This window comes from Gossypium hirsutum, chromosome A07 (genome assembly GCF_007990345.1).
Source record: "Gossypium hirsutum isolate 1008001.06 chromosome A07, Gossypium_hirsutum_v2.1, whole genome shotgun sequence".
Lineage (NCBI taxonomy): Eukaryota > Viridiplantae > Streptophyta > Magnoliopsida > Malvales > Malvaceae > Gossypium > Gossypium hirsutum.
The window spans coordinates 15253083-15262941 of NC_053430.1; the positions used below are offsets into that span (position 1 = coordinate 15253083).

The 9859-nt window shown below is 33.3% G+C and overlaps 1 long non-coding RNA gene across 1 annotated transcript; it reads left to right on the forward strand.

The window, feature by feature from the left end:
* The first annotated feature begins 2193 nt into the window (after positions 1-2193).
* Positions 2194-3178, forward strand: LOC121232150 (uncharacterized). Its single transcript, XR_005930369.1, has 2 exons — positions 2194-2631; positions 2931-3178. It is a non-coding gene; the product is annotated as an uncharacterized lncRNA (long non-coding RNA).
* Positions 3179-9859: the final 6681 nt, after the last annotated feature.

Below are 9859 nucleotides of genomic sequence, written 5' to 3' on the forward strand. Positions count from 1 at the left end.
CTCCTCTCCTTTCTCTTCTCTAACTTTCATCTATGATGAACAAAGATGGACAAAACTTTGTTCTTTTCACCCCTTTTTCTTTTAATAAAACTTCATATTTCATCCATTTAATTCTTTAATACAAAAGACATGAAATTCTTATCATGAAACATTTACCTAACCCATTATCATGAAACATTTACCTAACCCATTATCATGGAACATTTACCTAACCTATTATCATTGAACATTTACCTAACCTATTATCAATTTGTACCATAAATTATGGATATCAAGTGTACATTTTGTCTACAACAACATGATGGCTGGCCACTTCATGTAAAATGGGAGGTTTGTCATGCAAATCCTCCTATTTTGCACTCCTATTTATTTGGCCACTTCAATTTAGCCTATAGCATTTTCAAACATTTTCACATAGGTCCTATTTCATAATTTCACTCCCTTTTCTTATGGAACAAAAATTAACTAAAATTACCGGGTTCTATCTTAAGCTTGGGCCTTCTAGAGGCCCACTAACATAATTAAACCTATGCCAACATTCACAGGATTCCCGAAAATTGGGGCGTTACAATCAAAACCCAGCACAGTAGGGCACGATTCCTCGAATTTCTAGACATCGGACATTACCTTATTTTAGAATTTAAAGAACATGAGTGAAATTCTAAAGGAATATTCGATTATTTTGAACAAATAGGAAATCGCAACCCAGCACGATAGGGCACGATTCCCCGAATTGCCAACATCGAACATTACCTTCGTTTTGAAGGATTTTTAAAGACATGAGCGAAATTCCAAAGGAATATTCGATTGTTTTGAACAAACAGGAAATCGCAACCCAACACGATAGGGCACGATTCCCAAATTACCAAACATCGAGTATTGCCTTCGTTTTAAAGAATTTTTAAATGAATAATTAAAAAAATGGCTTAAAACGCGTTAATGCGTCTTGAAATAAAACGAAATTAATCTTAAAGATTTGGACCTTACAAAACCGAATTTCATAAACCAAGTGGAAAATAATGATATGGGATAATATACACACATGAGATACAATCAATTAACAAACTAATAATTAAGTATAACTAACCTAAAAAGTATAACCCGATTACGATCATGCATGGGAAATAATTGATATAATAATACAATGACAAAAATAATAATACAATAATTCAACACAACCAAAACAATACACACAATAATATGCCACAATAATATACATAGCATGATATGAAATAATCAATGCAAGATGTAAAAACAAAATAGCAATTAGAAGCCAATATGCTATAAAACGATTTTAAAATAATAATGAATAAATGGACACATAATATATAGGCTGACAAATTTGCATAAAAACTAGGGATATATAATTTTTGAAATAGTTATTATAGAATAAAAGTTTGAATCAAATTACGTCTAAGATATTTTAAACACAAATTCATTTAAAAATTGACAATGTACATGATAACTTAAATAATATATATAATATGAAAGAATAATAAAGATACATGACAAGATATAATACACAAAATAGATTTACAAAACATATATACATAAATAACTTTAAAAATAATTATTTGTAAAAACATAGAAATACATACAAGCTTAAATTAATTTTATAATAAATTATATAATAGATTTAAGAACATGCTTATATATATATAAGGAAAACTATATTTATAAAATACATAGATTTAATAATATATATAGATCAAATATAGGTATCAATAAATATACATACATATATATAATAATTACTTAGAAGATATATTAAGTAGGACTATATAATGAAATACAAGAATAAATTTAAGAAATCATATGTATAAAATAATATAAGGTTAATAATATATATATGAAATAAAATTAACTTTAATACAATGTGTATATATATAATAGTGTATAAAAAAACATTTACATGAAATATACAAAATGTGACGATCACATTACAAAAACAAGTTTACAATGAGAAAGAAACAATTACCTAGGTAGTTTAAAATGTACGAATAAGTAATTAAGAATAAAAAGGCTATAAAATAAAAAAAAATTAATTAGAATTAAACTAAAACAAAAGGGATAATTTGAGAATAAAACAATAATAAGAAAAAGGATCAATATTCAATGCACGAAAACGTATAGGGACCAAAACTGGCAATATACCAGATCCCAAAATGCTGCGTTTAGGCACGAATCAGATTGCAACAAATGTAAATTAAGAGGCCAAATTTAAAAGAAATAAAATAAAGTGCATCAGGTGCGATTGAGTACTCGCGTGAAATAGGAGGTCCTCACACGCAATTACCCCTCTCCGCAGAAACGCGCGGATCCAAGGGTTGACAAACCGGATCGGGTCGGGGCTCTTACCAAATGACGTCATTTTTGAGCCACTGAAACAGGCTTCGAAACGGCGTCGTATTTGGCCCTTTATAAGGGCTAAAACCGAATCACTCAGCCAAACCCTAGCCTCTGCTTTTCTCTTTCAGCCAAACCCTAAAATCTCTCACTCAGATGCCGATCCATCACCACGAATGGCGTTCAGCGTTCTCAAGCTTAGAAGGGTGTTTTTCTTAGCCTTGAAACCCCCCCTTTAGCTTCGATTTCGACGAAGCAAGAGAGGATCACCAGCCAAATCACACGGTATAACCTCTTTTTCTTTTTTTCTTTTGTTTTTTTAAAATAAAAATATTGAAACAAAATCGACAGAATATAAGTAAAAAAAACTCAGGGAATGAAAGAGATTAAAAAAAATGAAATCACCTTTTCAAGAACTGTTTTCGAATTTTTTCTATTCAATATGCGTGTATTGTGCCAGCGTCTATTACATTCCCTTTCTTTGGCTTTTTGTAGCCGAAAGCAAAAATAAAGAAAAAAGAATACAAAAATCTGCTCCCTTTTTTTGTCTCTGTTTTGTTGTTGTCCCTTTTGTTTTCTTGCAGGTACAAAAGGCGACGTGGAGGCGCGAGGGTGGCGTACGGAGGCGTGCAAGGGGGTCGTACGGAGGCACGCTGGAGGCTAGGGCTGCGACGCTCTTTGCTGCTAGGGTTCCTAGTTGGCTGAAGTTTGTTTAAGTTTTGGGCCATTTGGGCCAGGGGTATTTCGGGCTACTTGGGTTAATGTAAATGTTTTGGGCTGGTTTTTGATATTTGGATTGATGGACCGTTAATAATATTTAGACTTTTAGTTATTTTTTTTATATTTTGGGTTTATAGGCCCGGGCTAAATTGGGCCTCTACAGTGTAAAATAAATAATATATAAAAAACCTAAAGTAAATAATAATAAAACCATTTTTAAATAAATAAAAAGAGTTTAACATAAGATATATAAAACAATTTTAAAATAAATAATATATAAGTCAATTTTAAAAATAATAAATAAGAATCTAAAGTAAAAGAGAGATTTAAAGAAACAATATACAAAACAGTTTTTTTAATAATATGTGTATAAAAACGATTTGAAATGCTATATAGATAATATATGAAAAGAGCCAAAATATATATAATATATACAAAACAGTTTAGAATACATAATGTAAAAGAAACAATTTGAAACGAGTAATAACACAATTTTAAATAATCAACATATTAAAACAAGTTAAGATAAATAATACACATAAACAATCTAAAGTAAACAGCCTATAAAATATTTAAAATAACATATAAAACATTTTAAAATAAATAAATAAATAAATGAAATAAAGGATTCAGGACATGATTGAAAATGGATTAGAATTCGGGGTACCAATTACAAATAAAAAAGGGAAGGCCACCAGGGACTAAATCAAAACGCGCTTAAATTCACAAGGACAAAATGGGGTAATATTCCAAGTCCTAATACGCTGCATTTTAATTGTCCAAGCCATGGATCGAATTGGAAATAGAATAAAATAATAGGGCGAGATTTTAAAAAAGAAAAAAACAAAATGGGACTAAATAAAGGGACAGAAAATGGCAGAGGGACCAAAGTGGATATTTTACCACTTAAAAGAAACGCACGGACCCCCTGGAGCGGTCGGGTCGTGCACAGGCACACTACAAACGATGCCGTTTCGGCATTAGACACCTAGGTGCAAAACGGCACTGTTTTGCCCTTAATATTTAAGTCAGTTCTTTTTTTCATTTGCTTCCCTTTTTTTAAAAAAAAATTCAGAGGATACCCTTCTTTCCATTTTCTTTTCTTTGCTAGGGTTAGGAGAACCCTTCATTGCCACCGTCATGATCGTCGCACCACCACTATTCCCGATGGCCGACGATGTGAGAAGATAAGCTCGTTTAGCCCCATTTTGACCAGATTTAGAGGTCTAGCCTCTTATTTGTGACAAAAAAACCAAATAAAAGAGGACTTTTCGGTCCTTCTACCTAGTCGACGCAGCCATCAAAGCCAAGGCCAAACCTTAAAAGGTTTTGGGGCCCTCGGCGACGGTGAAACACCCTCGACGACGGAGGGGCGTAAAGCTACTCAAGTAAGTTTATTTATTCTCTTTCTTTTTTTATTTTGAAAGATTTGTGTCATAAAAATAAAAAAATAAAATAAAAAAAGAAAAAAATGAAAATAGATAGTGAAAAGATCAAGATTTTCGAAACTTCTGTTCTGTTTTTTGATTAATGGTGTTGCAAGATTGGGGTTGCAAGATCGGTGAATCCATAAACCTTATCTCCCTGAAGTTACATTGGAGTAGGTTGAAGTTACTAGTCTTATCTCCCTGAAGTTGCAGTGGGGCAGACTACAAATAGCAGATCTTATCTCTTTAAAGTTATAGTAGAGTAGATCAAAGCTACAGATTACAAATCTTATCTCCTTGAAATTGCAGTGGAGTAGGTTGAAGTTACTAGTCTTATCTCCCTGAAGTTGCAGTGGAGCAGATTGAAGTTACAAATCAAAACCTTATCTCCCTGAAGTTGCAGTGGAGCAGACTGAAGTTACAAATACCAAACCTTATCTCCCTGAAGTTGCACTGGAGTAGGTTGAAGTTACTAGTCTTATCTCCCTGAAGTTGCAGTGGGGAAGACTACAAATAGCAGATCTTATCTCTCTGAAGTTACAGTAGAGTAGATCAAAGCTACATATTACAAATGTTATCTCCCTAAAGTTGCAGTGGAGTAGGTTAAAGTCACTAGTCTTATCTCCCTGAAGTTACAACGGAGCAGATCAAATACGGCGAATCTTATTTTCTTGAAGTTGCAGCGAAGCAGATTGAAACCACTAGTCTTATCTCCCTAAAGTTGAAATGGAGCAGGTTAAAGTTATAAGTCTTATCTCCCTGAAGTTGCAGTGGAGTAGACTCAAGATAGCGAATCTTATCTCTCGGAAGTTGCAGTAGAGCAGATTAAAGCTATAAATCCTATACCTCTGAAGTTGCAGCAGATCGGATCAAATCTACCATGATGAATCTTGTCTCTCTGAAGTTGCAGTGGAATAGATCGAAGCCACTAACCTTATCTCCCTGAAGTTGCAGTAGAGCAGGTTGAAGTTACAAGTCTTAGCCCCCCGAAATTACAGTAGGGTAGACTGAATATAGTAAATCTTATTTTCCTGAAGTTGCAGTGGAATAGGTTAAAGCTACGAGTTACAAGTCCTATACCTCTGAAGTCGCAGTGGGTCGGATCAAATCTATCATGGTGAATTTTATCTCCCTAAAATTTCATGGAGTAGATGTAGGTCATTAACCTTATCTCCCTGAAGTTACAATGGAGCAGGTTGAAGATGCAAGTCTTATCTCCCTGAAGTTGCAGTGGAATAGACTGAATATAGCAAATCTTATCTCTCTGAAGTTGTAGTAGAGTAGATTGAAGCCACAAACCTTGTCCCCCTAAAATTGCAGTGGGGCAGGTTGAAGTTCTGATTATTATCTCATTGAAATTGCAGTGGAGTTAATCGTCCAAGCCAGGGATCGAATTGGAAATAGAATAAAATAATAGGGTGAGATTTTAAAAAAGAAAAAAATAAAATGGGACTAAATAAAGGGACAGAAAAAGGCAGAGGGACCAAAGTGGATATTTTACCACTTAAAAGAAACGCGCGGACCCCTTGAAGCGGGTCGGGTCGTGCACGGGCACAATCCAAACGACGCCGTTTCGGCGTTAGACACCCAGGTGCAAAACGGCACCGTTTTGCCCTTAATATTTAAGTCAGTTTTTTTAGTTTTTTCATTTGCTTCTCTTTTTTTAAAAAAAAATTTAGAGGATACCCTTCTTTCCATTTTCTTTTCTCTGCTAGGGTTAGGAGAACCCTTTCTATTTTCTTTTCTCTGCTAGGGTTAGGAGAACCCTTCATTGCCGCCGTCGTGACCGTCGCACCACCACCATTCCCGGTGGCTGACGATGCGAGAAGATAGGCTCGTTTAGCCCCGTTTTGACCGGATCTAGAGGTCTAGCCTCTTATTTGCGACAAAAAACCAAATAAAAGAGGACTTTTTGGTCCTTCTACCTAGCCGACGCAGCCATCAAAGCCAAGGCCAAACCTTAAAAGGTTTTAGGGCCCTCGACGACAGTGAAACACCCTCAACCACGGAGGGGCGTGAGGCTACTCAGGTAAGTTTATTTCTTCTTCCTTTTTTTTTATTTTGAAAGATTTGTGTCATAAAAATAAAAAAAATAAAAAAAGAAGCAAAAAAATGAAAATAAATAGTGAAAAGATTAATATTTTCGAAACTTCTATTCTGTTTTTTGATTAATGGTGTGTGTCCAAAAAAATGCAAAGGAATTGATATGGCTCTTATAGCCGAAATTACAACCCTTTGCTTCTGTATTTTTGTCTTTTGCTATTTGTTTCTTCTATTTGTCGTCTTTTGCTTGCGTGCTGCAGGTGGTTGTCAGAGACTGACGAAGAGGCGCGCGTGGTGGCCTTGCTGGTGCAGAGCGACAGCTGAAGAGGGGGGCTAGGGTTTGTTTGCTTGCTGAAAATTTTTGATAGCTAGTGGGCTAGGGTTAGTTGGTTTTGGGCTTTTGTAATTGGGTCTGAATTTGGGTTTAATTTTGTAATGGACTTTTTATTATTTGGGCTTTTAATTGTTTATTTGGGATTTAGTTGTTTGGGCCAAAATTGGCTATTACAGCTGCCCCTCTTTGCTCATTGTCGTGTAACGAAAATGGAGCAAAGACCTTAAAAGAGCCAATTTTGCCTAGCCTTGTCGAATCTTGATTTCTTTGGTGCTTCTGCTCTTCGAGTAGCCTCATTCTATCCCATTGGGTCTTTAGGGGTATAGCAATTATTGCTTTGATTTACTCCACTACAACTTCAGGGAGATAATAGTCATAACTTTCAACTTGCCCCACTGCAATTTCAGGGGGACAAGGTTTGTGGCTTCAATCTGTTCTACTGCAACTTCAGAGAGATAAGATTTGCTATATTCAATCTGCTCTACTGCAACTTAAGGGAGATAAGACTTGTATCTTCAACCTGCTCCATTGTAACTTCAGGGAGATAAGGCTAATGGTTTTCATCTACTCCACTGCAATTTCAGGGAGATATAATTTGCCATGATAGATTTGATCCGTCCCACTACGACTTCAGAGGTATAGGACTTGTAACTCGTAGCTTTAACCTATTCCACTGTAACTTCAGGAAAATAAGATTTTCTATATTCAGTCTACTCTACTGCAATTTCGGGGGGGCTAAGACTTGTAACTTCAACCTGCTCTACTACAACTTTAGAGAGATAAGGTTAGTGGCTCGATTTCCTCCACTGCAACTTCAGGGAGATAAGATTCATCATGGTAGATTTGTAATACTCTGAAAATTTTTACAGTAAGATATTATCCTTGATATAGTAAAATAAGGAAATAAAGTGACAAAAAGGGAAATTTTGAGTTATGTCAATATAGAGAAGTATATTATGAAATATTAATTCAAGAAAGGACTAAATTGTAAAAATGAGAAAAGTTTTATTGTACAAGAGTAAATATTCAAAATTTGAGGGGTTAAAGTGTAAATATGAAAAAGTTGAAGGACCAATAGTGTAAATAATTTAAGAGTGGAATGCTCTAGAAACTAAGGAAAATGGATGAATTAGGACCAAATTGAATAGATGAAGAACTATGAGGGACTAAATTGCAATTTTACCAAATTAAATGATGACTCAAGGATGGAATTTTAAAAGATAATGAAGGGCAAAATGGTCCATTGGAAGAGAGAGAAATCTAGAAAGTAATAATGATGCTAGAGATATTTTGATATTTTATAATTATTTAATTAGGTAAATATTATTTATTAATATTTTAATAAGATATTTTATTATTATTTTATTAGTATATAAAGAAAGAAAGATGAGAAATTCTCATCCATATTTTCCCATGCACTAACGTGAGAGAAAGAGAGGAATAAAGAAAGTTTTGCTTTCTTTACAATTTGGTCTTTTTATCAAAAATTCACCATTTTCACCCAAAAATCAAATGAAATTCCATAGCTACCAAGAGACAAAAATGTTAAGGAGAACATGGGGAGTTAGAATATCAAGTTGGATTCAAGAAATAGAAGCTGGAGGAGAGAGAAAATCAAGTTAAAGATTAGTATCAATAGAACAAGGTAAGTATATCAAGATTTCAATATGTTTTTAAGTTTGTTATTATTGACAAAGCATGGAAATAATGTTATAGTAGAGTTTTCTTACATAAGGTCCTATGTTTTTGATATGTTAGTGAAGAGGAAATAAGATAAAGTGATGAGAAATGGTGTAGAAAAAGAACATAAGGGTGTTATAACATGGTAATTAATAGCTTGCACAAAAACAGTTTAGACAGCAGCAGTAGACTAACTTTGAAAAATCACCATAAATTGTAGAAATTGAATTAGAAGATGAAAAACGATATGAAATTAAATCTTATTGAGTCTAGTTTCTCATATAAGAAATAGTTTAAGCAATGAATTTGTAATTTTGAGATATAATGAATTTTGTGAGACAAGGTCAGAATGAATTCGGGTTCCCCTGTTCTGACTTTGAAAAATCATAAAAATTTGAATAAAAATAATTAGGGGCTTAAATTTATATGTATAAAATCCTGAATGAGTATATTTTTAATAGAAACAAATAAGAACATCATTTGAATCCTGTATGAGGAGATAATTAATTTTTGGTGAAGAAGGGTCAGAACTGTCAGACAGTAGAACAGGGGTAACTTTAAAGAATAAACTGTACTTATTGGCTAAACCAAAATTCTGAAATTTTTATGGTAAGAATATATATGAGTCTAGATTCAGGGAAAATTTTCTGATATTAATTTGGAGTTCTATAGATCCAGATATAAATAATTTAGTGATTATGATGCAGATAGACAGCTTGAATATTCATAAAAGTAAATAATAAAAATTATGGATAATGTTACTTACAAGTGTGTTATCTACATTAAGGATGTGGAATGGAGAGGAGGAGAAGGAAAAATATGTATGAATATTCATCTAGCATGGCTAATTTGCATATTTTAGGCTCAGGGACTAAATTGAATAAAAGTAAAACTTTATAGGCAATTTTGTAAACATGTCAGAAATGACCAAATTGCATGAAATGGATTATTTTATTATTTAAATTACAAAATTGAATGAAATTATTAATTTAGTTTAAGATCGGGGGAAAACATGTTTTTGGGATTAAATTGAAAAGTGTTGAAATTATGAAAAATTCTGATATTTTATAGAATTCATGGATTGTTATCAATATATATGAGAATAATAGCTGGAAATAAGGATTAAATTGCAAGAACTTTATTTTCCTGACCCTAAGGATGAAATCGTCATTAATTAAAAGTTTAGGGGCAAAATGGTAATTTTGCCTAGAGCATTAATTAAATGCATTAGAATATGAAATGAATGAAAATGACAACCAAATTTATTTATAAAGATCCGGACGACTCAAATATGAGACTTGATTGTGGA